This window comes from Triturus cristatus, chromosome 3_2 (genome assembly GCF_964204655.1).
Source record: "Triturus cristatus chromosome 3_2, aTriCri1.1, whole genome shotgun sequence".
Taxonomy (NCBI): domain Eukaryota; kingdom Metazoa; phylum Chordata; class Amphibia; order Caudata; family Salamandridae; genus Triturus; species Triturus cristatus.
The window spans coordinates 1,044,239,812-1,044,266,521 of NC_140584.1; the positions used below are offsets into that span (position 1 = coordinate 1,044,239,812).

The window sequence follows — 26,710 nt, forward strand, 5'->3', positions numbered from 1 at the left end:
GTTGGGTTACTTACACATTCCTGATTACCCCCTGCTCTGTGACACCCCCAGATTGGGTTACTTACACATTCATGATTACCGCTGCTCTGTGACACCCCCAGGTTGGGTTACTTACACGTTTGTGATTTCCCCTGCTCCGTGACAACCCCAGGTCGGGTTACTTGCCGCTGCTCTGTGACACCCCCAGGCTGGGTTACTTACACATTCCTGATTACCCCTGCTCTGTGACACCCCCAGGCTGTGTTACTTACACATTCCTGATTACCCCCGCTCTGTGACACCCCCAGTTTGGGTTATTTACACATTCCTGATTACTGCTGGTCTGTGACACCCCCAGGTTGGGTTACTTACACATTCCTGATTACCCCTGCTCTGTGACATCCCCTGGTTGGGTTACCTATACATTCCTGATTACCGCTGCTCTGTGACACTCCCAGGTTGGGTTACTTACACATTCCTGATTACCCCCTCCTCTGTGACACCCCCAGGTTGGGTTACTTACACGTTCGTGATTTCCCCTGCTCCGTGACAACCCCAGGTCGGGTTACTTGCCGCTGCTCTGTGACACCCCCAGGCTGGGTTACTTACACATTCCTGATTACCCCTGCTCTGTGACACCCCCAGGCTGTGTTACTTACACATTCCTGATTACCCCCGCTCTGTGACACCCCCAGGTTGGGTTACTTACACATTCCTGATTACCCCCGCTCTGTGACACCCCCAGTTTGGGTTATTTACACATTCCTGATTACTGCTGGTCTGTGACACCCCCAGGTTGGGTTACTTACACATTCCTGATTACCCCTGCTCTGTGACATCCCCTGGTTGGGTTACTTATACATTCCTGATTACCGCTGCTCTGTGACACCCCCAGGTTGGGTTACTTACACATTCCTGATTACCCCTGCTCTGTGACACCCCCAGATTGGGTTACTTACACATTCCTGATTACCCCTGCTCTGTGACACCCCCAGATTGGGTTACTTACACATTCATGATTACCGCTGCTCTGTGACACCCCCAGGTTGGGTTACTTACACGTTAGTGATTTCCCCTGCTCCGTGACACCCCCAGGTCGGGTTACTTGCCGCTGCTCTGTGACACCCCCAGGCTGGGTTACTTACACATTCCTGATTACCCCTGCTCTGTGACACCCCCAGGCTGTGTTACTTACACATTCCTGATTACCCCCGCTCTGTGACACCTCCAGGTTGGATTACTTACACATTCCTTATTACCTCTGCTCTGTCACACCCCCAGGCTGGCTTACTTACACGTTCCTGATTACCGCTGCTCTGTGACACTTTCAGGCTGCGTAACTTACGTATTCCTGATTACCGCTGCTCTGTGACACCCCCAGGCTGGGTTACTTAGACATTACTGATTAGCGCTGCTCTGTGACACCCCCAGGTTGGGTTACTTGCACGTTCCTGATTACCGCTGCTCTGTGACACCCCCAAGTTGGGTTTCTTACACATTCCTTATCACCGCTGCTCTGTGACACCCCCAGGATGGGTTACTTACACATTCCTGATTACCCCTGCCCTGTGACACCCCCAGGCTGGGTTACTTAGACATTCCTGATTAGCGCTGCTCTGTGACACCCCCAGGTTGGGTTACTTGCACGTTCCTGATTACCGCTGCTCTGTGACACCCCCAGGTTGGGTTACTTGCACGTTCCTGATTACCGCTGCTCTGTGACACTTTCAGGCTGCGTAACTTACGTATTCCTGATTACCGCTGCTCTGTGACACCCCCAGGTTGGGTTACTTGCACGTTCCTGATTACCGCTGCTCTGTGACACCCCCAAGTTGGGTTTCTTACACATTCCTTATTACCGCTGCTCTGTGACACCCCCAGGATGGGTTACTTACACATTCCTGATTACCCCTGCCCTGTGACACCCCCAGGCTGGGTTACTTAGACATTCCTGATTAGCGCTGCTCTGTGACACCCCCAGGTTGGGTTACTTACACATTCCTGATTACCCCTGCTCTGTGACACCCCCAGGCTGGGTTACTTAGACATTCCTGATTATCCCTACTCTGTGACAACCCCAGGTTGGGTTACTTACACATTCCTGATTACCCCTACTCCGTGACACCCCCAGGTTGGGTTACTTACACATTCCTTATTAGGAACTGCTTCTTCCTAACCACCTGGGCCCCGTGCCGTCCTGCTTAACTAGACTCCGTGGTATCCTTCCAGTCCCCCTCTGCTCCTCAGATGGTCCCGAAGACCCGTTTTTCTTCAACCCCAGTGTCGCCTGTGTTTTGTTCCCTTGTACCGCCATGTTTCATCCACCTGCCTCTCCTCCCTTCTCTTTGCCCCTCCGCGCTGTCCACGGCCCTGTTCCCGAGGGCACCTTGCCCGCCCCTCCGTGTGTGGCAGCGGCGATGCAGATCTGGGTCAGGGTACTGACTGCGTGTGCACACAAGGACTCTTTTGTTCTCTGCCACGTATGAACACCGCCAGATTCTATCTGTGATTCAGGTGGCCTTGAGATCCGGGCAGGTGGGGGCGACCCGTCTGTGGCAGGTTCTCCCGGCCCATGTATCGGTGCTGGGAGTGTACAGAGCACAGGGACGTGGGGCGTGGCGTGGATGCTGAGTTTACCGAGCGCCGGGGACAAAACTGCTTTTTCTCTTCTCAAGCAGGCAGGGCTCAGACTGTACATGTGCATTCGGTGTCTCTCAAGGACGAACTGCAGGTTCGCTGTTGGCGCCACATACTCGCGCGCAGCAGGCAAAGGGAACACGTGCGTCGTAGGCAAAGGCGCGCGTGCGCAGCAGGACACACGGACCTTCTATTCTATGTGTTAAAGACCACTGTTTGGGAGCATTTGTGCCACTGGCCTAGGGCACGTTTATTTAAACATTTTTAGACTGTAAGCCTTTGATACACAAAATACAGTTCACCCTAAGTAGAAAATGATCAAAATTAAACAGGATTCTTAAAACGTATACAATTAATTAAAATGTTGCCCCAAAAAAAGCAAAATAAGCGGTGAAGCAAGAATCTTGACATACATGTTAATTTGGCCCAAAGATGCTACCAAATGTGTGAATGTCCCCAGCTAAGGGGCATATGTGTGCCCAGCCAAGGCGCATATGTGCCCATGGAGTACACAAATGCAAATCAAGGAACGCATGCTCCTTGCCTCGCTGCTCTCCGTGGGGAAGAGAGTCTGTCTGTAGTGTGTCTGCTTTAACTGGCTTAAACCCAGATCAGTTGACTGGGGGTGAGTGCTTGCAATGTTCCACACTTTGTCCATCATCCCCTTTGGTTTCGCTTTGTTCGCCCTAAGTTGGCATGGTATGCCCAGACGTGGGTCCCTTGCTCACTTTGCCACTGGATTCAAGCTAGCCTGGCTGATGACGGCTGATTAGCCAGAAAACGGCCCCAGGATGCTTGTTTCCGGTCCAGGTAAGACATGGCTTGGCAGTTCAGGCTGGACTGTTCCCATGTGGCACAGGGTCAGACTGATTTGCATATGGCCATGTCTGAACTGGGGTAGCGGAGTGAGCCAAAGAATGATGATGGATTAAACCCAGATCAGTTGACTGAGGGTGAGTGCTTGCAATGTTCAACACTCCGTCCATCATCCCCTTTGGTTTTAAACTGGCAGACGAACATGTGAGCTTCCACACTGCAGAAGAGCGTGTTTTATTCACTTGTCCAAAGAGAATCTGTGTCTTCACTGTGCCAAGGAGGCTTGCATGAGCTTGGTCAAGGAGAGCCTGTATGTGCAGGTCCAAGGGGCACGTGCACAGAAGGCCTAGGACTAGGTGTGTGTCCAAGATCATATGTATATCAGTCCTAGGAGGGTATGTGCTGATTAAAAGGGCATTGCGACTAAGGAGCGCGTTCTGGTCCAAGGAACATATGTGCAGCAGGCTTGGGAATGTGATACTGGTCCACGGAACGTGCGTGCCAGGCCAAGGAGCATCCGCATATGTGCAGAAGGCCTAGATGAAGGTCTGCTGGTCCAAGGAGATCATGTACTTCACCCATAGTGGAGTTATTGCTGATCAAAGGAGCATGCATGTTCCAAGCAGGGAGCTGGTCCGAGGAGAGAGTGCGCCCCAGGCCTAGCCCTGTTGTACTGTAGCTTTGCATGCAGCTATAGGTGGAATGCGTGCTGTCCTGTAGCAGTGTGTGCAGTTACAGCCAGACAAATAGTGTACTGCAGCTATGCGTGTAGTTACAGGTGGAATGCGTGCTGTACTGTAGCAGTGTGTGCAGTTACACCCAGGTATGTAGCTGTACGTGCAGTTGTAGGCAGAACGTGTGCTGTATTGTAGCCCACAACACACCTCCCCCTTTTATTTAACAAAGGCAATAAAAGAAAAGAAATAAATGAATAAGTAAGTGAATAAATAAATTAAGGGAGAATTAAGAAAGCACAAAACCTTTAAATTTAGTAGGTAGTGTGCGAATTCTTGAGCTTCCGGTAGGACATGCTGGAACAGCCACACCTTGTTCTTCAATAGGTAATTCTGTACCTGAATTGCTCACAGAACTTTCATTCACATCCAGAAATACATTGGAAGTAGTGTTATCACGAAAATCTTTTTTACCTTTATAAGGTGAGACTCTATTAAAATTCCAAACACTTCCATCTTCCACTCGCACAGCATTCTTAAACACTTCCACTACATGCACAGGATCCGACCAGTTGGATAATCCCTTACGTACGGAGCAACCTTTCTTTAACCGTACCAACTCCCCAACCTGAACAAAAACATTCCTGACAGTTCTGTTCTTTAACAGATTATCTTTCATTTTGATTTTGTAAGCATCCATTTTACGACGCATCTCCTTGAAGTCTATCTCGGGAAAATCTACTTGTGTTTTGTTCTTATTTTCCAGCCACCATGGAACAAGTTTTGTACTAGGTTTGCGACCTCTCAATAACTCAAATGGACTTACAAAGTAACTGCATTGGGTGATGTTCTATAAGATAACAGCATGGATTGTAAAGCTTTGTTCCAACACAATCCACCTTTGACTGCTAACTGAATGGCCTCCTTAACAACCCTGTTAAATCTCTCAATTTGACCATTTGCTTCTGGGTGGAAAACTGCAATCCTTTTGTGAGTAATACCACACCTAATCAAATAATCTTCCATCTGTTTACTAACGAACTGTGGTCCGTTGTCAGTAACAAGTTCCTGAGGAATCCCTTCCCTACAGAAAATATCATCTAAAAATAGCATAATGGCTTCAGAAGTAACCTCTCTGACCATCTTAATCTCAGGCCATTTTGAAAAATAATCCATTAGCACAATACCCAAAGATTGTTGATGCGGTAAAATACCAAACTGACCAATTATGTCAATGCCTAACTTGCTCCAAGGTGCGGCAGGTAAATTCACGAGTTGTGGGGTAGTAGTTAAAGCTTTAGCTGATTTATCACTATTGGCACACAAATTACAAAACCTCACATGATGTTCAACATATGAATCTATGCCTGGCCACTAAAAGCTTTCCTTCAAGTGTCTCGTGGTGATAGAAATGCCAAAATGCCCTTCATGAGCGATGTCAACAAACATCTTCCTGAGACCAAAAGGTGGAATAAATTTATCCCCCCTCAGAATTATTTCATTCTCTATGGCTAATTCATCACGAACCTTGAAATAACTTACCAAACTTCTTATAAGCTTCCTCTCTTCCGGCCAACCTTCTAGTATGAACCTCTTCACTTCTTTAAGTTCCTGATCCTTCTCTATTTCTTCATTCCACAATTGCTCCTGAATAATGGTATTGTCATTGATCAACACATTCACATCACGCACAACATGTGCCACTTCACATTCGTCAGTATCAACACCATGCATGGAAGGGGCAATCTTGACATGCAGTCAGCATGAACATTAGTTTTTCCAGGAACATACACTAACGAATACTGGAAATTTTGCAGTCTAGAAGAAAGTCTGACTAACCTTGATGACAATGTGCGTCCACCGCCAGGTGATAATATATGAAGCAAAGGCTTATGGTCAGACTTGATGGTAAATTTTGTTCCCCATAAAAACGGTCTTAAATGTTCAGCACCCCACATGCACGCTAATAGTTCTCTTTCAATTACAGAATGTCATTCAGATTCTCGTAATGCTCTTGAAGCATATGCTGCAATCCATTATTTACCCCATTCTTCTTGAATCAGTACAGCACCAAGACCACAACTGCTTGCATCTACCATTACTACACAATGTTTGCCAATTACAAAAGGTTTGAGGCATGGAGCCTTAGTGATCATCTCCTTAACAGTGGAAAACGTTAGTCATAACATCAGTCCAATTGAACTTCACATTTTTTTTAAAATAGATTTCTAAATGGTTCCATTATGGTTGCATAATTGGGAATAAACTTGGCATAGAACTCCACTAAGCCCAAGAAAGCAACCAATTGTTCTTTGTTTTCGGGAATAGGAGCTTTACTGAAGTTCTCCAAATGTGACATTTTAGGTTTAATTCCATCTCCGCTGATACTGTGTCCTAAGTATTCTACTTCTTGTCTTTTGAATCTGCACTTGTCTGCACAGAGTGTTAGACCCTTGTTTGATAAAGCAATTAGGACTTCCTTTAAATTGTGCTCATGTTCATCCTCATCTTTGCCAAAGACTAAAATATCGTCTTGAAATGCTATGGCTCCAGTAAGACCGTCAAGGGTTTCTTTCATTGGTCTTTGGAAGACAGAAGCTGCACTAGCCAAACCAAAGGGCATCCTGCAAAATCTGTACAGATCCTCTGGTGATATAAATGCAGTCAAATCTTCATGGAGAAGCACTTGGTGATAAGCGCTAGCCAGATCAAGACAGGAAAATACACGTGCATCAGCCAATGTTGAAAGCATTTAATGTAGGTTGGGAAGAGGATGAGAGTCCACACAGATAGCATTGTTAAGACTGCATAAGTCTATGCACAAACGGAGATCTCCACCCGATTTAACTGAAATGACAACTGGAGAAACCCAAGGAGATGACTCCATCGGTTCAATTATTTTCTTAGATCACATATCATGGAGCATTTCTTTCAAGTTGTTCCTATAGGACAAGTGAACATTCCTTACCTTATGGCGTACCGGTATGGCATTAGCATGTACTTTTATGCGATGTTTAAAGCCTCTGTATTCACCAAGTTTGTCACTAAATAATGTAGATAAATCACTTTTTATTGTAGAAACTAATAAAGAGTCATTAGGCTTAATAAAATCTGGTTTCTTGGTAATTGTATCAACAGAATATACAGGAGGATCAGCATTAGGATCTAATGTGATTCCTAGTTTTTCCTGATGTGGCCAACCTAGGAGCGATTGCCCTACTTTAGTAACATAAATTTTCCCACATGTGCTGTGTTCATGAAAGATTAATTCAGCAATGAAATACCCAATGAGTTCCAGTTTATGACCAGTATAACCGCTTGGTGAAATATCAGGATGTATGAGTTCCATATTTGGCCAATTAGAACAAACGAGCATGAGGCAGAATAGTGTACCAGGAGCATGAATCTACAAGTACTTTGGTAGAAATTCCATTAATAGAAACATTACATGAAGGAAATTTTGCAGTGCGTATCTCTTTAGTCACACTAAGTATAGTATTTACATCATAATCATTATCACATGGCTCTTCATGTTCTTGTATAACATTGACTCTTCTTGGGGCTGACCTAGGGGTGGGCGGAATTTGCGAAATTCACTTTCGCAAATTATCGCGAAAATGTTAACAATCTCCGCAAACACACGGAAATATCGAGAAGATGCAGAAGATTTTTTCCCGCCCGTTCGCGGTATTTTCTGCATGGTCGCGGCTCGCCAACTTACCCATGCGGTTGCTCGCGGGCGCGGCCATCTTGTTTTCACTTGTCTCGCGGTGCATGATCGCGAGAAGAAAGACGTGATCGCGCGACGAATGACGTTACTGCGGGCGCGAACTGTCGCGAGACCGCGCAAATGGCTACCAACAATTCAACATCTCGTGGAGAACGTGACCGGATCGCGAAAACTTGTCGGCGAACGCGGGGATTCAGGTAAGGCGATCGCGCGCACGCGAGAATGTATTAATTTAAAGCGCGAGCAAGCAAAAAAATTCCAGTAAAATGCGGGTTGCGGAAATTTTGACATTTTCGCGCTCTCCGAGGAACACGAAAATGTCAAATTATCGCAATTTCCGCGAGCAGAATTCAATTTTAGCCCAGGCCTAGGCTGACCTACCAGCCCTGGGAAAATGCCCCTTTTTGTTACATCTAGCACACACTTTATCTAGGGCAGGACATGCTTTTGAATTTCCTAGGTGATAACTACTACCGCATCTGAAACAGTAAATATTGGTTCGAGGCATATGAGCTGCAGATTACACACTGTGCATAGATCGCCATCTGGTGTTGGGCCCTGATGTTTGCAGTTGTTTTTCCTCTTGGAAAGTCTTTGGAAGTCACGAGGTATGTGACTCCTCCTTTGGATCGTATTGCGCATGGGCTTCGGCTTCATCCTCAGATTGGTTTTTTTTCCGCCATCGGGCTCGGATGAGTTCTTCGCGCTCCGGTTCCGAACCGTTTCCAGTTCTTGTGATCGGCGCGCAATTCTTCCCTTTCCACGGTATTGTTTTGATCGCGATCTCCGCACTCGACGCGACTCATCATTCAAACTCTTCGATTCCGGTCGTCGACAAAGGCCTTCGGGCCTACCTAGGCTCCGGTGCTGGCTGATGGAAAGGACTCCATTTAAGAAGTGTCCCCGATGTGGGTCGAAGTTTCCCCACACCGATCTCCATAAGGTGTGCAACCTCTGCCTCTCCCCAGAACACGAAGCAAGAGACTGTCCGGGTTGCAAATCCTTCCGTTCGAAGAAAACTATTCGGGACCGAAGGGCGAGGTGAACAATGGCAGCGATCCCCGACGACATCTTCAGAGAAGGCGTCGACATTTCGGAAGAGCAGCACACCGAAGAGGGCCTTCGTCAGCGCCACCGAAGCTGACGACTCAGATGTCGAGGACATCACTCCGGCACAGAGGGGCGTGAGTACTACCATCGACCCCCACCCTCAACGACATCCAAAAAGGCTTCGGTCACGCCTTCGCCCTTGGGCCTAGGCATGACCAAAGACACTGCTTCCCATACCTCCCTTTCGGGCCCGGTTAAGAAGCCCATCAAGCCTGCCTGCAGCTCGGGCTCGAGCCATCCTGCCCTCGGTGCCGAGAAACACTCCTCCGCACCAGCACCGAAAAAGAAGATGGCCTCCTCCTCCTCCTCCTCCTCCGCGCTGAGCTCCACACCGAAGCACTCTGCGCCGAAGACTGCCACTAGCTCCTCGGTACCGACACTATCCCCGGAGCCGAGCAAAGAATTGAAGGCCATTGACACCCACACCTCGAAGCCGAAAGTCATCTCGGAACCGAGGAAACAACCGGACATTCCTAAGCCACACGGTTCAAAATGGCGAACCAATGCTGACTCGAAGCTTAAAAAACCTACGGCTCTGACACCTTTGGCGCCGAAGGATTGCCCCCCCACAGATGAGCTATTTCGGCCCGATCCACTACAAAAAACACTTGTCAAAGACCCTAAATTCGGACATTTGATGCTCAGCATCAAAAAGAGACCGCTGGACACGCCTGCCCCAGCTCCACCGCCAAAGAGAAGAGTCTTTGCTACCTCCCCTTTGAGACTGCCTTCACCCACTCCTCCACCTCCTCCTCCTCCTTCTCCTCCACCTCCCCCACCTCATCATTCTCCCACACCCTCCCCTGATGAGGATGAGGACTAAGTCTACGACGACACAGGGGACGGGCCCCATGACCAGCCCACAGGGGACCCCACTCCTACAGGCTCCCCAGACCCATGGGCCGACTACAACATCCCAGACGTTCCTAATGTCCCTCAGGACGACCTTTACCCTTCAAGACGACCCCCCCTGAAGACACAATGGGGTTTAACCAGCTTCTCCATAGGGCTGCACACTACCACGGAGTTGATCTCCATACAGACCCCGTGGAGGAGGACTTCCTCCTAGACACTTTTGACACTACACAAAGGGCCACTTCCATTCTGCCCATGCTTAAAGGGGTTATCAAGCACACACCGGAGGTCTTTAAAGACCCGGTTAGGGCCAGGGTCATCAACCCTCGCATCGAGAAGAAGTATAAGGCCGCCCCTACAGACCCCGCCTACATCAGAGGCCCCGCCCCACTAGACTCCTTGGTAGTCTCAAATGTGAGGAAGCGTGCAAACTCCGAGGCAACAGGTGAGGCCCCACCACCCGATAAGGAGTCCAAACTCCTGGACGCCTCTGGCAAGCGAACTGCATCCCAGGCTGCCAACATATGGCGCATTGCAACCACTCAAGCGCTCTTAGCAAGATTTGACAGGGCACATTATGATGAACTGAAAGCCATAATGCAACACCTCCATTTATCACTTCTAAAGCAGGAGGTAATCTTCCTCCTACAAAAAAGTGCAATAGAACCAGTTCCTGCCCACCAACAAAATATGGAAGTTTACTCCCTATATTTTCTCATACCAAAAAGGGACGACACTCTAAGGTCCATCCCGGACCTCAGACCCCTAAACCACTACATACACTCAGACCATTTCCACATGGTCACACTACAGCAGGTACTTCCCCCTACTCTCCCAGAACGACTTCCTTGCCACCCTAGACCTCAAGGACGTCTATTTCCACATTCCCGTTCACAAAGCACACAGAAAGTTTCTCAGATTTGTAGTGGATGGTCGACACTATCAATTCAAAGTGCTCCCATTCGGAGTCACCACAGCACCACGGGTGTTTACCAAGTGCCTAGCAGTAGTGGCAGCACACCTGCGAAGACAACACATCCACGTCTTCCCATACCTAGACGACTGGCTCATAAAAGCCAACTCATACAACCAGTGTGTACAACACACTCACGCCACTATCCAACTACTTCACGAACTGGGCTTCACAGTAAACCACACGAAGTCCCATCTGCAACCGTCCCACGTAAAACAAGACCTCGGTGCCACCATAGACACCTCAAAAGCTCTAGCCTATCCCAGTCCTGCCAGGATAGCAAGCATTCAGGCTCTACGCCCCAAATTTCAACCGGAACACACTCTTCCAGCTCGAGTGTTCATGCAACTTATAGGAATGATGGCCTCTCGCATATTCATAGTACCTCACACAAGACTCCAGATGCGTCCTCTCCAAGAGTGCTTAGCGCGCCAATGGAACCAGGCCCAGGGTCAATAATCAGATCTGGTGTTGGTAGACGGTCTTGCCCATCGCTCTCTGCAGTGGTGGACCACCAAAAACCTTTCCAAAGGGCGACCGTTCCTGGAACCGGTTCCTCAGATAGTACTGACAGCGGACGCATCGCTCTCCGGCTGGGGAGCTCACCTACTACATCACACGATGCAGGGCAGGTGGACGCCTCAACTAAAGTTACTCCACATCAACCATCTGGAGTTACTAGCCATATTTTTAGTCCTAAAGGCCTTTCAAACACATGTCTCTGGCAAGGCCATCTTAGTCCGCACGGACAACATTACAGCCATGTACTATATACAAAAACAAGGCACACACTCTCCGCAGCTCTCTCATCTAGCACAGAGTATATGGAGATGGGCCATACCCCAAAAAATCTTTCTCCTAGCCCAACATGTCCCAGGAGTCCAAAACACTATGGCCGATCTGCTGAGCAGACAAACGCAACAGATGCACGAGTGGGAACTCCATCCACAAGTTCTTCACCCGTACTTTCAAATATGGGGGCATCCACAGATAGACCTTTCGCCACCCACGAAAACGCAAAATGCCCAAGCTTCGCCGCCAGGTATCCACACCCATTGTCCAAGGGCAATGCGATATGGATGAACTGGTCAGGCAGATTTGCGTACGCTTTTCCGCCTCTCCCACTCATTCCATTAGTGGTGCGCAAACTACAACAACACTCCCTCGCTCTCATCCTAGTAGCTCAAACTTGGGCCAGACAACTGTGGTACACCACACTGCTGGAATTGTCTGTAGTACCGCACCAAAAGTTACACCTCTCTCCATGCCTCTTAACCCAGAACCATGGAGAGATCAGGCACCCAGTCCCAGCTTAGCTCAACCTTGCGATCTGACTCCTGAAATCCTAGAATTTGGTTATCTCAATCTTCCCCCTGACTGTATGAACGTCATTAGAGAAGCTAGACGACCTACCACTAGAGCTTGCTACGCAGCCAAGTGGAAACTTTTTGTGGTCTATTGTCACAACAATAACTTCAATCCCCTAGATGTGTCCATTCAACACATCATAGGCTATTTACTACACCTACAAAGATGCAACCTAGCCTACACGTCTATTAGCCTGCACCTTGCGGCCATAGCAGCCTATCTACAAACCAGGCAACACCTATCACTCTTTAGAGTATCTGCCATAAAAGCCTTCATGGAAGGCCTCAGAAGAATAATTCCCCCCAGAACGCCACCCTCACCTGTGTGGAACCTAAACATCGTTCTCACCAGACTAATGGGGCCTCCCTTTGAACCTCTACAAAAATGTGAACTTCAATTCCTAACATGGAAAACTGCTTTTCTGGTAGCCATTACTTCCTCAGTGAGATACAAGCACTCACCATTCAAGAACCTTTTCTGCAAATGCATCATAACAAAGTTGTTCTCCGAACTAATCCAAAATTCCTCCCTAAAGTCATTTCTCCCTTTCATCTAAACCAATCTGTGGAACTGCCCGTATTCTTCTCGCAGCCACAGTCCATTGCAGAAAGAGCTCTCCACACACTAGATGTCAAACGGGCCTTACTCTACTACATCAAGAGAACACAACCCTTTCGTAAGACCAAACAACTGTTCGTATCTTTCTCACCACCACACAAAGGCAACCCCATCTCCAAATCTGAGATAGCTAGGTGGATTGTCAAATGCATACAGATTTGCTACCACAAAGCCAAACGTATGCTCACTGTTCCCCCTAAAGCCCACTCTACACATAAGATAGGGGCTTCCATGGCATTTTTAGGAAACATTCCCTTAGATGACATTTGCAGAGCAGTTACATGGTCTTTCACTAAACACTATTGTGTAGATGTGCAAACTAAGCAACAAGCTAGTGTGGGCCAGGCTGTACTCAAAACATTGTTTCAAACCACTGCAACAGATACTGGTGGTCGCCGCTAGGAGCGAGTACTGCTATATAATCTATGCACAGTGTGTAATCTGCAGCTCATATGCCTCGAACGGCAAATGCTACTTACCAGTATGCATCTGTTCTTGGCATGTAGAGCTGCAGATCTACACACGCCCACCCACCTCCCCGGCTACCTTTATCTGTTCCAGTTTATCTGATTTAGATACAACACACATGGGCATCTTCACTGCTTATTACTACGCTCCATCATTTCCCTGCTGGCGAAAAACAATCTGAGGATGGAGCCGAAGCCCATGCGCAATACGATCCAAAGGAGGAGTCACATACCTCGTGACTTCCAAAGACTTTCCAAGAGGAAAAACAACTGCAAACATCTGGGTCCAACACTAGATGGCGATCTATGCACAGTGTGTAGATCTGCAGCTCTACATGCCAAGAACAGATGCATACTGGTAAGTAGCATTTGCCTTCCATCTGGTGTCAGGTTTTTGCCATCTGTTTCTGGTTTCTGTTTTTTGATAATTTTCATTCCTTTGGGTTGTAATTTTTTTTTGTTTATCATTTTCCTTGTTAACAACATGTACATCACTTTTATCATTGGATCTGATTTCATCAACAAACTTTTCTGAATGTTCAATGGACTTTGCTATTTCTATAGCAGCATTAAGAGACATATATGAACTGGTCCACAACCTTTCTTGTATTTTGTTGTTGTTAGTATGCATGAGAATTTGATCTCTTAAAACTTGGTCATAGTTAATATGTTCAAAATCACATGTAACCGCTAAGGACCTCAAGGCTGATACATAAGTGTCAATGGATTCTTCCGGTTTTTGCTTCCTTGAATAAAATGTGAATCTTTCCATAACCATGATAATTTTTTTTCCATAACGAATGGAAAGTTGTTTAGCTGCAATTTGGTATACATCTAGACCAGACGTGCTGGGCAAAGGAGGTACGTTTTTATATTCTTTGAGGGCTATTCCTCCAAGACAGTGTTTTAATAAAGCTAGTTTCCTGTCTGCTTCGCATTCCTCCCCCTCCAAAACTTCAACATAAGCAGGAAACATTGGTTCCCATATGTCCCATTCCACTTGGGGATCACCAGGTAATGAGAGGAAGGATGGAGGAGGTTGAATACCAGACATTGCTGCTTACTAATTCGTAACTGTCAAAGCACAACTGTGAAAACAACTTTTAGATAATATAGAAACTAAATAAACAATGTGTGCGTGTTATGAAGATTGAAACTATCCAAATACCTTTTTTTTTTTTTTAATTGTCACCCGTGTTGAAATGTGTGCGTGATACAGAAGAAAGAAAGCACACGAACCTGATATGAGGCTCACCCAGCGATCGCGCTGTGAAGAAATGATTCCTTTGACAATGACAAGCTGGGATTTATTATTCCGCCTATGGTGCGTAAACTGGCTATGCCCAGCAACCTCAATTTGTCAACAGCTGAGCTTGGTGGAATGTGCTACTCCTCCTTGTTCATTAGCCAATAGCAGAACAGAGGATGAAGCACTGACCAACTGCTCGTCTTTCTGAATGCCAGTATGCGTCTATTTCCTCGAAATACGGACAATTCTCCAATTAAAACCGCTGACGATGTTGCTTGTCTCAGCATTCAACTCCCAATAGCTCGCCGAGTCTGAAAGAGGAAGTTCTCCAATCAAACACACAATGTATATAAGGGTCCAAGGGGAAATAGTTTAGGGACTGTCACACCTCCAATCCCCAATAGACACTGAAAAAACTAACAGAATGTGCTAAGTCCGTTCCTAACGAACAGAAAGCCACTGAGTGCTGTAAAAAATGCGTGGGAACCTCTTCAGATAGTTAGTACATCACCTCGCGGGAGTTTAAGAGTCCATCAGCCCACCCTTACTGGCGGAGCTTCGTCATCTGAGACTCTATGGGGTCACGGTCTAGGCCCACAATGTCGAGCCGACAGGCTCTACCGAGTGCCTGACCTAATGATCCCAAGATAAAGAAACTCCTGCTACGGTTTGTATACAAACTTTTGAAGACTCTAATAATGTGCAGTGCTCAAGTGTAAGTGTGCATTAAAAATGACTACATGGGCAAAAAATATGTTTATTGGAGATTGTCCAGGTGTCATATTTAAAAGAGCAAATAGTCTTAAAAAGATTGACTATTTCCTGACTCAGTCTCGTGAGGTCGACATGTTTCAGCCGATATGGTCAACTGACCCGGCTTTCTTCAGGACCTAGTATTGATGTAAATCAAGGCTACTGCAGGGTAAATAGGTTTCATTGTGTGCTACGTGAAAAACAAAATTTAAACAGTGACACAACAATCATCAGGTAAGAGTGTGGCAATTGCCACCCTACCGGACAAGCAACCTTTTGCTTGGATGTAAGAACTGTGTCTTCTTTCCTAAAGGAAGTTTAGAAAATCAAACCATCAGAAAGGCACTTCACATAAAAGTACAGCATCAGTGACTACTATTCTACAGTGCCCTTTACGCACTGCACTTATGAAAGAACCCAAATAGTGGTTGCATATGAGAAAGATTTCAAAAACTGTGTTCAACAGTGTATTTAAACATTTTAATGAACCCGAAGGCCAAAAGTCAAGAACCTTGAGAGACCCGCCCCCCAGGCATGACAGTGCAGGTATTGAGAAAGCTGTTCCCTCAAAAGTTTTTTAGTCTGTTAGGAGACACCCCAGATCAAACGTTTAAAAGGGTTAACCCTCCTTACAACAGCTAGTGCAATGAGGTTGGGGGGAGAAAAGCCACCCCTATATATATGGCTCAGAGGGAAGGGTATTGTTATCTCACTATGTCCTCCCAGCCAACCACTATTTATAGAACCGAGATGAATCTCTGTTGAACAAAGATAACCCTCTCTTGATCATACACAGCATGGAAAGCATGGAGCTACCCTCTCCTTACCTGTCCGTCGGTACTTCAGACTGGACTGCGAGCTGTCTGGGAGGTGACGGCAGGAAGGAGGGGGAGCTCCTTAAGTATCCACCCTAATTGGCAAAATTGCTTGTTTGGAATCAGGTGCTAATGTTGAAGATGCGCGCGACCGCGCATCAAATAGAACATGTGCAGGCGTCGGGACACTAGCCTCGACGCATGCGCGTCGGGTCGACTGACCGATTGTAGTGTCTATGACGAGCAATGCGCATGTGCGTAAGAACATCACGAGGAGTGGGAACTCATTACATTGCGTAAAAGGGGGTTTCAAAGGTAACCGCCCTGATTTGACTGCAAAAGCTTTGTAGAGATCACGTGTATGGAGAATCCTTTGTATCCGTGCAGATGGAGCAAGCGCAAACCCACAAACACTCTCATCGGAGCATGCGCGTTGTAAGGGCCAGCCACATCTTGTGAGGCGGCTGCGGAATCCTGAACGAAGCATAGTTTAGCGAATCAAAACAATAAGGTTTGCGCGAACATCGACACACTTGCTCTGATGCATGTATAATAATATTCAAAAAAATAAAAAAGTAAATCAAGTCAGGTGTCCTAAATAAAAGCCTGTTACGGCACAAGGAACTAGCTTTGTCCCGGTGGACACTTTGATTCGAACAGCTGAATAAAGCAATTATAGCAACAATCTACTCCAGTATCTGAATTTTGAATTAAGTTCCCACTAGGGGTCTACACTCATGTCGACAGTTCTAAAATCACAGTGTATGTGCTTCTAAGATTTTGACAATAACCAAACCCAAGCTGTTTATCAGATCTAGGGTAGTCACAACCACAATTGCACTGAGAGGTTTTGCTACCAAGACATTACCTCCACACATACGTTTAGATCAAACCAAACACAATCAACAGAGGCAACCAGTGCTCATGGTTGCCCCTCATATTCACATACACCTACCAGTAGATGTTAGTAAGGTTCTAAGGACGGGTGGTATATACAGGATGTTACATGCCTAGATAAACATGTATCATTATTGGATAGAGTCTAAGCACTCTTATACACAATTATGTGGGTGTTCAATCCGGTCAGTTAACCCATCAATTGTTAAGAATGTAATATATGATGGGATCCTTAATAAAGTATAGATACATCAAATGATTATGCAATTCTAGTCACTCATAGATACACTTTCATGGGTGTTCATTCTGATCAGCTATCCTCTCAGTAGATACAAATATCAATTGTGATGGAATCCCTGATGGAGTATTGATACGTCAGTAGATGACAAAAAAATGATGAGGTGGTCAGACAGGCTTTTAGATAGAGGCCCATGGTATACTGTCATTCAAGCCATGCGTGTCTGTTTTCAATCTGAAAATCCACCTCTGCTCTTAAGAGAACAAAAACCTTGAAGTGTCTGTTATGTGCTGCGGAATGAGAGGACGTTCGAGCACAATCCATCTTAGATCATCGGCTTTGTGTTGTTTAGCCAAAAAATGGTCTGTTAGACAAGTGGACTGTTTCATACATCGGATCGTGCTCTTATGCTCTCTCATGCGGAGCTTCACTTTACGCGTTGTATGCCCAATGTAGTGTAGAGAGCAAGGGCATGTGATCATGTATACTACACCCTCAGAATTGCAGTTCGTGTGGTTGTGTAAAATCCAGGGACGGCTAGTCCCTATGTCCACTGACATAGTCTTGGTTGTCTGAGGACAAACACTGCAAGAGCCACATGGATGATGACCTCGTACCGGGGGTAATGACCACAGGGTGTTAGTGGCACGTGTAGGCTGTGATAATGGTCATGTGTGTACCAGACTATTCCGTAAGCTAGGACCCTTCTTGAACGCAAAAAGAGGAGGCAAGATGTTCTCAGATGCCACATTGAGGATATGCCAATGCTTACGTACTGTTTTTTGGAATCTGTTGGAAAGGGTGCAAAAGGTAGTTACAAAAGTAGGCCTGTCATTGGGAATCCTGGGAGTGCTGTTGTCCAGCAGCGCATCTCGATGGTTATTGGATGCTCTCTTCCAAGCTTGACGTACCAGTCGCTTGGGATACTGACGCGACCGAAGTTGGAGTGCTAATTCTTCAGCGTGTTTGTCAAAGAGATCCCTAGTGGAGCAATTCCGCCGTACACGTAGGAACTGTCCCACGGGAAGATTCTCCCTGAGGGCCCTCGGGTGATGGCTGTCAAATGGAAGGAGAGAGTTCCTTGACATTGGTTTCTTAAAAAGTTCACATTGCAGTGTGTCCTCATGGATTAAAATGGAAATGTCGAGGAAGGATTGCCGACGTTGATTGTACTCGATGGTGAACTTCAAAAAGGCATTCTGCTGGTTCAACCAGGTATGAAAAGCCAAGATCTCTTGGCTCGTGCCCCGCCACACCACTAATATATCATCTATGTACCTCTTCCACAGCACCAGATGTTGACGAAAAGGGTTGCTGTGGTTCAGTACATGATTTTGTTCAAACAGATGAACGTAGAGGTTGGCGAGGCTGGGCGCAAAAACGCTCCCCATGGAGGTGCCAGAGATCTGGAGAAAGATCTGATCTTCGAATCTAAAATAGTTCTCTGTCATTGCTATTCTGGCACACTCCATAATGAAGTTGACAGGGGTCATGCTGTTCAGGTTACGTGCTTCCAAAAGTTTCTTGTTGTGGAATACACGTATAGAGTGACTCCACGTCAAAACTTACCAAAATATCGGTACTGGTGTTAAACTTGATATCAGGCAAAATCCGTAAGACATCAGCAGTGTCTTTTAGGTAAGTCGGCATCTCAGTAACCATCGGTCGTAAAAAAACATCCACAAATTTGGACAGGGGCTCAAGAAGTGAGCCAATCCCAGAAATGATGGGTCGTCCTGGGGGTGGTCGTTGGTTTTTGTGGATTTTGGGGAGGCAGTAAAAATAGGGCATCACAGGATTGTTAGTTACCAAAAATTTGGCCTCATGTGGCGTGATCCACCCTTCTGCCTCCCCTTCCTCGACCAGATGTTTAATCTCCAGAGTTAGCCTGGGTGTAGGGTCTGTTGCTAAGATCCAATAGGATTTAGTATCCATGAGTTGCCGGAGTCTTCAAAAGTTTGTATACAAACCGTAGCAGGAGTTTCTTTATCTTGGGATCATTAGGTCAGGCACTCGGTAGAGCCTGTCGGCTCGACATTGTGGGCCTAGACCGTGACCCCACAGAGTCTCAGATGACGAAGCTCCGGCAGTAAGGGTGGGCTGATGGACTCTTAAACTCCCGCGAGGTGATGTAGTAACTATCTGAAGAGGTTCCCACACATTTTTACAGCACTCAGTGGCTTTCTGTTCGTTAGGAACGGACTTAGCACCTTCTGTTAGTTTTTTTTTTTTAAGTTCTCCAATCACCGCTGGTTTTCAGAAACGTCCAAAAGGAAAAAAAAAATATTCTAATAGTTTCGACGTGTAACGTGGGGAACGATCCAATCCTCGTCACCAGTGTAATGGAAGCCGTAGACACCAATGAATCCAGAAGAAAGAAGAGAAAACACCAATCCAGTGCAGAGCGTCGTTTTAATGAAAAAAACACAGGCAGGTACAGTTACGAATCATCACTCAACCGCCACCTGCCATGTCTATATCCCCCGTGCTGATTTGAAACAATACATCACACGCGAGATGACATTTGAAGTAGACACGAGCACGAGAGCACTCGTGCCAACTTCAAATGACAATACATTTCTGTCTCTTTTCCTTGAGCAGTTACAGCTCCTCGCGACGTCTGTGCTGACGTCGATGCGCACGATTGTTTCCAGTCCCGTTTGTCATCACGTTACGCTACGTGCGTCCGTGCCGCCATATTGTTCCCTTGACAACCAGTCACGGATCAGCGTGATGGACAAACGATCAGCAATCTCTCGCAACCAGGTACTCTTTCCTATATTTGGAGGTCCCTGAATTTCTTTAAAAAAAGCTGCCTATGCCTACCCTTACTATTTCAAAGTAATATTGGTTTTCATCACAGTTTTGAATAGTCTGCTTCCTCTCCGAAGTTTTACTGCATGACCTTAATCATTATCGGTGTGGAACTGCTCTTACATGTTTACTGCCTTTGTTGTACCAATGTGTGTTTTTTTGTGTGACATTTTTACTCATTTTGTTTTACCTTGCTTCATTTATCTACTAATCTATTTAAAGCCTTAACATGTCTACCACCACTATGAGCCAGCCACCTCCATTTCTCTGCGAGAAAGGTGAACCTCTTCTTCCGTGGAAAAGATGGAAATTGTTATTTGACTCTTATTTAGTTGCAATAGGTGGCGAGAAATTTTCTGCTCATAGGAAACAAGCGATTTTGCTCCACAATCTTTGAATAGAGGGGCGTAATATTTATGAAAGCATTGACATAATTCCAGTTGGAGAAAGTGATGGTGAACCATCTGATGTATTTGACATGTCCATGAAAATGTTAGAAAAGTATTTCGGACCTCGCAACAACGTGGTTTTAGAGAGGCACAAGTTCTCCATGAGAGTCCAAGAACAGAACGAAAAAGTTGGCAATTACATAGCATCTCTAAAAACACTTGCACGCACCTGTGAATTCGGTGACCTCACTGACTCGATACGAGACCAACTAGTCAGGTGCACAAACAGTTCCAGGGTGCAAGAAAAACTTTTATCCAGAAATCCGTCACTCAAAGAAGCTGTACCCATCGTAGAGGTAATGGAAAACACCTCTGGTTGTGTCAAAGAGAGGAAGGGCCACAAAACTACTGCAGACGAAGTTCCTACACCCAGTAGCATTCATGAATTGACCCAGAAGGACGCACTTTCTGGTCATGCACATGATTTTGTTGATAACGTTTCCAAAGTTGTCCGTGGACCAAAGCCCAAAATCTCCACAGACCTTTCGAAGATGAAGTGTTACAGATGTGGTAGTAACAATCATTCTTCCAACTACCCTCAATGCTATGCAGAGAATACCATATGTCACAAGTGTGGAATCAAAGGCCACTATGCTAGGGTATGCAAGTCTGGGGGCAGAGTACGCACAGTGGACAGTGGGCACGAGAACATTGAAACAAATGTTTCATCCAAAACAACCATGGTGATTGTAAGAGGTGATGGCATGGTGGATGCAGACCTTGTCAGTATGCCAGAGTGCGATGTGGTAATTGGAGATAAGTTGTTTGTCGTTCTAGCTGACTCTGGCTCTCCTTTTACCATGCTAGGAAATGAACTTTGGGGAAAGACTTTTCTGGAATTAAAACTTTTTGCTCCAGATATCAACCCAGTCAGTTATGGTGGCTCACGCATCGATGTGATAGGTTATGCCATCATGAAGATTCATTTTAAAGGAAGGGACACCATTGGAAAGATCTATGTTGCCAAACATGGTGTCAACCTCCTTGGTTGGAGACATCAGAGAGACTTGGGGATAATTCTTAATCCTAATGCTCGCTGTCCTTCAGAACAGGTCATGTTAGTTGATCATAATGTGTCTTCCAATAAGTATTTTGAGGAATTTCCCCAAGTCTTTGAACACCGTATTGTACTTAAACAAAAAGCTATACCAGTGGTGCACAAAGTTAGAAAAGTCCCGAACATGAAGTTGGAACCCTTAAAGTGTGAACTTAAGACTAGTCATTCAAGGTATTATTGAGGAAATCGAATCCTCCGAATGGTTGGACCCTGTGGTTTTGGCCCCCAAGGATGGAGGGAAGAGTATTAGGATGTGTGTTGACTTGAGAAGCCTAAATAAGTGCATATGGGTGGATCGTCGACCACTTCCTAATATCTCTGAGTCGATCAATATGCTTGGTGGTGCGAAGGTCTTTAGTGTGTAAGACTTATTTATTTATAAAGTTTAATATAGCGCGAACTTGATCCCGAAGGATATCCGAGCGCTTTACAATTTGAGGCAAAGGTAACAAATCAAAACATGAGTCTAACATGGGGAATCTAATAGGTATTGAATCAAATAGTACACACATAACAGCTCATTAATAAACATGAGTGAACGAGTAGGAATGGGCTATGCCATGGAGCATAGAGACCTAAGGGGGTACGTACAATAATCATATACAGGAATAATAACCAGTACCAAAACAATAATCAAAACATGAGTCAAATGGGGAGTCTAATAGGCATTGAATCAAATGTTGCACATCTAACAGATCATTTATACACCTGGGTGAACGAAGAATGGGCTAGACGATGGAGCATAATGACTTAAGGGGAGTAAATTCAATAAGCATGTACAGGAATAATAACCAAAACAAAAATAATGATCAGATACAAGAATAATAACCGATACTATAGTATGTCCAATATGCTTAGAGCTAAAAATTGCCCCTCATGTTAAGGTAAGAACTTGTTCATGAGGAATCTTTTTGCTTCCAGTTTGAAAGCAGCCTTGGAAGAGATTCTCAGAATTTCCGGTGGAAGAGAGTTCCTAATTTTAGGAGCAGCGCCAGAGAAGGCTCGTTGGCATGTTCTCTTTTTGCGGAAGATCTGTGGTTTCAAGAGGAGGGAATTAGCACTCCTAGACAGTCTATCCCCCCTGATAGTTCTAGTTTTTGTGCAAGGTAGATGGGAGTTCTGAAGTGGAGGGCTTTGTGTGATAGCCAGGCAATCTTCAGTTGAATTGTAGCTTCGTAGGGTAGCCAGTTTAGCGATTTTAAAACCGGGGAGATGGTTGCATTTCGCTTGGTGCTCGTGATCAATCTGGCCGCAGCGTTCAGAGAAGCCTTCAGGGGGGCCAAAGTATATTTGGGGAGGCCACATAGCGTAGCACAGCCATAGTCCAGTCTCGGCAAAACAAGCGCTTGGACCACTTGCTTGAAATCTGCTTGAGGTAGGAAAGGTGTGAGATTCCTGAGTGTTCTCAGAAGGTGGTTAGCTCCCTTGCACACGTTGCTAATGTGAGCCTTCATCTTCAGATGCTTGTCCAGGGTAATTCCTAGAGATTTAGCTGAGTCGATAATGCGGGGGGAGCAGTTGAAGGCGGTGAGTTGGTTCCTCCATAGGTCGATATTAGGAGGATGTTTCGGGGGAGAAATGAGGAGGAATTCTGTTTTGGAGGTGTTTAGCAGGAGGTGGTTTGCAGTTAACCAGTTTTGGGTAGTCAGTAGGGTGGAGTTGAGTCAAGTGATGTCATCCGGGGAGGAGAATTTCAGATAGAGTTGGGTGTCATCTGCATACATATGGAAGCGAATGTCCAAGGATTTTAGAACATTAGCTAATGGTTCCAGGAATAAATTGAAGAGAATGGGAGATAAGGAGGACCCTTGGGGAAACCCCATGCTGACTGGGGATGGCTGGGAGAGTGAGTGGTTCGCTTTATCTATTTGGGTTCTGTGCTGCAGAAAGGACGAGAACCAATGCAGTACCTGACCAGAAAGGCCCATCCTATGCTCCAGAATAAATAGGAGGTTGTCATGATTGACAGTGTCCAATGCGGAGGAAAGGTCAAGTAGGATAAGGAGGCAGGATTCATTTCGATCAAGCATTATTAGGATGTCATCCATCACGTGGGTGAGAGCCGATTCAGTGCTGCGCCCACTACGAAAGCCAGATTGGTGTTGGTCCAGGAGATGGAAATTTTCGATGTGCGCACATAGTTGTGACTGGACGCGTTTTTCAAGGGGGTTGGCTAGAGGGGGGATGCTGGAGACAGGTTGGAAGTTGTTAAGGTGTGCACTGTCGGCTGTAGTTTCTTTTTTAATATAGGTGTTACCTGAGCTTCTTTTAGGCATTCTGGGATCGTGCCTTGTGACAGAGACGCATTGACGATCTTTGTCCAGAAGGGGGAGATTTCATCCTTGATTACTTTGAAGATGGTAGGTGGTAACGGGTCACTGAAGTGATTAGATGGGTTGATACTCCGAAGGACCTTTTTGATATAATTTTCATTGAGGGGGGGGTAAAGGTGTCTCAGGAAGTGTTGTTCTTGATACCCCAGCTACATGGTGCTTTTTTGTCTAGTACGGCCAGTGGGGGTGCAGGTTCATTGGGTAGCAATAGAGCCCTCCTGGCTTCCAGATCAATGTTAATAAGTCTTGTTTTCTCAGTAAAAAAGGCAGCCAGATCATCACATGAGGGAGGTCTGACTTCCGAGGCTGGTCGGTTAGGGGCTACCACCGATTGTTGTTTAACCAATTCAAACAGTTTCTTGGGTCGGTTCGCCGCTTGGTTAAGTTGGGATCTGAAATACTCCGCCTTAGCTGACTTGATTTGTTTGTTATACGCACTTCTTGCTGCTCTAAGGTTTTTTAGATGGTCCGCAGATGGAGTGGTTCTCCAGGAACATTCTATGGCCCTTAGATTGCGACGTTTTGAGTTTAGGTTGCCATTGAACCAAGGTTTAGAAACGTTTGCAGGCGTGTTTTTTTGTTGCAGTGAGGCCAAAGAGTCCATGATGTTGGAAATAGAAGGGTTGTAGAAGTCTGTGAGAGCATGAACTTCAAGTACATCCAGTTGGGGAGAGAGGGCCAGATTACAGCGGGTTGCTAGGTCAGCTGTATTGATATCTCTGAGGTCCCTTTTCCAAATCTTTGGTTTGGTTTTTTGTGCTTTACTCTGATGAACCTCAAAGTTGATATGGAAGGAAATGATGTGATGGTCCGACCAATCACATGGTATGATGGAATCCAATGAGATGGTATGAACTTTGGAGATAATGAGGTCTAAAGTTTCCCCTTTAATGTGAGTAGGCTGGTCACAATGTTGAATCAATTTGTGGTCATGCAAGAAGGATTTGAGGCATGAGACTGCTTGATCATTAGTGTTAGACCAGTGAAGGTTAAAGTCCCCAAGATAGATGTGGGACTGGACTGAGTCCACATTGCCAGGGATGATTTCCATTAATTGTTCAGTGAAGGGGAGATTGTCGCCTGGGGGGTGATAGAATGTGTGTAGTTTGCAAACTGGATGATTGTTACTAGAGATGTTGAGACAAAGGTATTCGCAAGTTACTGGCAGATATGACTCTGAAAGGAAGACCGCAAGCGTACTCCGATGTATACAAGCTAGGCCACCACCCAGCTTCTTAACTCTGTCAAGACGAATTATGTTGTGGGTGGGGGGGGTACCAAGAGGTCAAGAATTGGAGTGGACGAAGGGTTGAGCCAGGTTTCTGTAAGGATAATGATATCTATCTCATTCTGTTGAATGAGGTCAAACATCTCGGAGGCATGTTTGCTGGCAGACCTACAATTGAGTAGTCTGCATTTGAGTGGAGCCGGAGTATGGGGGGGAGGAGTCTGAGTGATGTTCACTCTCTTGAGGTTATCGTTATTTATGACTCTGAGGTTGTGGTAGGGTTCTCTGTTAGAGGTAGAATGAATGGTTTGAATTATTCCCTTTGGACTCATGTTGAAGTCCGTGTTGGACGAATAAGACTTGAGAAGGCTGTCAATTTCATTGGGCGTGAGACAGGACGCGCCTCTTGGGCGAGAGGCTGCGTTAGGTAGTGGAACAGAATTGGAGATGGTAGGTGATGGGATGGTCGCGGGGGAGCTGTGTCAGTGGCGTTGGCGGGGGCTCTGGGACGGTTCGGCGTAGAGAGGAGGGGGCTTAACAAGGGGAGATATTCGAGTGAGAGGGCTTTCAACCCGTGGAGTTCAAGGGAGAGAAGGTGCAGCTAGAGGGAGATATCGTCTAAGCGTGCCAACAAGTCTGGGTGTTGGGAAGGGGAGGAAATAGAGTGTGGACATCTGGGAAGGGGTAGGGTGACTAAGTGTGTTAGAGGGGTCCGAGGTGGTCATGGGGGATACACTGGGAGAAGGTAGGTCCCTGAATATGAGTAGTGTTCCAGGATGCATAGACGAGGAGGTTGATTGAGTGTGGAGAGCTGCAGAGGGGGTAGGGTGCCGATGAGTGTTAGGGGGGTCAGAGGTGATAATGGGAGATTCCCGAGGAGGGGGTTGGTCACTGAGTGTTTGAGGTGTGCCAGGGAGTATTGATGAGGAGGTTGGAAGTGGTGATAGGGTTAATGGTCGCGAAATATGTGATTCGAACAGTTCTGAAACCGGCAGGGGCAAGGGAAAGGTGGTGGGAGAGGAGGGATGTGAATCTGAGGAGGGAATGGGAACATTTATTTGGAGTGAACTTAAGGTGGTTAGTGTTGTATCTATTCGCTCTGGGGTTGAATAGTTAGCTACAAAGCTTTTGATCTTCAAAAAGAGTTTGTCGAACTGTTCTAGGTTTCGATTAGAAGTTTGAATGAGAACGATCTCATTGTTATAGATAGTAATCGTGAGATCTATTTTGTGGATCAGGGAGGAAGTGATAGAAAGACTAAATCCATGGGGTGTTTTCCTTATCTGTTTGCCCTGGAAAAATGAAATGAGAGTTTTCCTCCATTGGGCTCTCTTATTCGTGAAGACAATTAGGTCAGACATGGAGTTGCCATTGTACTTACTGAAATATGTATCAGATATAAGTGTTTCCATTTTTTTTATTTATTAAGCTGTGTTTGAGTTTTTTTTATGCATTCTTAGTGAGATTAGGTGGATAGGTGATCTTAAAGGCACTGAGGCCAACTTTAGAGAGCGATCCTTCAGTCGGGCTACTGGTGGTGGCAGCCATGGTGCGCGTGAACCGAGGAGAACAGAGATGGCAAGGGATGAAAACCGTTCACTCCCGCTTTGTCAAGGGCGAATGAATACTAAAAAGTTCCCAGCAAAAAAA

The 26,710-nt window shown here is 46.0% G+C and overlaps 1 protein-coding gene across 1 annotated transcript in view; it reads left to right on the forward strand.

Annotated features, from left to right (window-relative positions):
• RNF43 (ring finger protein 43) overlaps positions 1-26,710 on the forward strand; it is a 385,455-nt gene that overhangs the window by 144,992 nt on the left and 213,753 nt on the right. The gene's annotated exons all lie outside the window — the stretch shown is intronic.